Source organism: Mus caroli, unplaced genomic scaffold (genome assembly GCF_978045245.1).
Source record: "Mus caroli unplaced genomic scaffold, Mus_caroli_1 scaffold_17, whole genome shotgun sequence".
NCBI lineage: Eukaryota > Metazoa > Chordata > Mammalia > Rodentia > Muridae > Mus > Mus caroli.
In genome coordinates, this window is record NW_028227272.1 from 81123783 (window position 1) to 81125776 (window position 1994).

Consider the following 1994-nt stretch of genomic DNA (forward strand, 5'->3'; position numbering starts at 1 on the left):
TGGCCGACTAGACCATCTTTCGATACATATGCAGCTAGAGACAAGAGCTCCAGGGTTCTGGTTAGTACATCATGTTGTTCCAACAATAGGGTTGCAGATCCCTTTAGCTCCTTGGGTACTTTCTCTAGCTTCTCCATTGGGAGCCCTGTAATACATCCAATAGCTGACTGTGAACATCCACTCCTGTGTTTGCTAGGCCCCAGCATCGTCTCACAAGAGACAGCTATATTTCGGTCCTTTCAGCAAAATCTTGCTAGGGTATGCAATGGTGTCAGCGTTTAGAGGCTGATTATGGGACGGATCCCTGGATACGGCAGTCTCTAAATGGTCCATCCTTTCATCACCGCTACGAACTTTGTCTCTGTAACTCCTTCCCTGGGTGTTTTGTTCCCAATTCTGAGAAGGTGCACAGTGTCCACACTTTGGTCTTCATTCTTCTTGAGTTTCATGCGTTTAGCAAATTGTATCTTAAATCTTGGGTATCCTAAGTTTTGGGCTAATATCCACTTATCAGTGAATACATATTGTGTGAGTTCTTTTGTGATTGTGTTACTTCACTCAAGATGATGCCCTCCAGGTCCATCCATTTGGCTAGGAATTTCATAAATTCATTCTTTTTAATAGCTGAGTAGTACTCCATTGTGTAAATGTACCATAATTTCTGTATCCATTCCTCTGTTGAGGGACATCTGGGTTCTTTCCAGCTTCTGGCTATTATAAATAGGGCTGCTATGAACATAGTGGAACATGTGTCCTTTTTACCGGTTGGGGCATCTTCTGGATATATGCCCAGGAGAGGTATTGCTGGATCCTCCGGTAGTACTATGTCCAATTTTCTGAGGAACCGCCAGACTGATTTCCAGAGTGGTTGTACAAGCTTGCAATCCCACCAACAATGGAGGAGTGTTCCTCTTTCTCCACATCCTCGCCAGCAACTGCTGTCACCTGAATTTTTGATCTTAGCCATTCTGACTGGTGTGAGGTGGAATCTCAGGGTTGTTTTGATTTGCATTTCCCTGATGATTAAGGATGTTGAACATTTTTTCAGGTGTTTCTCTGCCATTCGGTATTCCTCAGGCGAGAATTCTTTGTTCAGTTCTGAGCCCCATTTTTTAATGGGGTTATTTGACTTTCTGGAGTCCACCTTCTTGAGTTCTTTATATATATTGGATATTAGTCCCTTATCTGATTTAGGATAGGTGAAGATCCTTTCCCAATCTGTTGGTGGTTTTTTTGTCTTATTGATGGTGTCTTTAGCCTTGCAGAAGCTTTGTAGTTTCATGAGGTCCCACTTGTCAATTCTCGATCTTACAGCACAAGCCATTACTGTTCTATTCAGGAATTTTTCCCCTGTGCCCATATCTTCAAGGCTTTTCCCCACTTTCTCCTCTATAAGTTTCAGTGTCTCTGGTTTTATGTGAAGTTCCTTGATCCACTTAGACTTGACCTTAGTACAAGGAGATAGGAATGGATCGATTCGCATTCTTCTACATGTTAACAACCAGTTGTGCCAGCACCATTTGTTGAAAATGCTGTCTTTCTTCCACTGGATGTTTTTAGCTCCCTTGTCGAAGATCAAGTGACCATAGGTGTGTGGGTTCATTTCTGGGTCTTCAATTCTATTCCATTGGTCTATTTGTCTGTCACTATACCAGTACCATGCAGTTTTTATCACAATTGCTCTGTAGTAGAGCTTTAGGTCCGGCATGGTGATTCCACCAGAGGTTCTTTTATCCTTGAGAAGAGTTTTTGCTATCCTAGGTTTTTTGTTATTCCAGATGAATTTGCAGATTGCACTTTCTAATTCGTTGAAGAATTGAGTTGGAATTTTGATGGGGATTGCATTGAATCTGTAGATTGCTTTTGGCAAGATAGCCATTTTTACAATGTTGATCCTGCCAATCCATGAGCATGGGAGATCTTTCCATCTTCTGAGATCTTCTATAATTTCTTTCTTCAGAGACTTGAAGTTTTTATTATACAGATCTTTCACT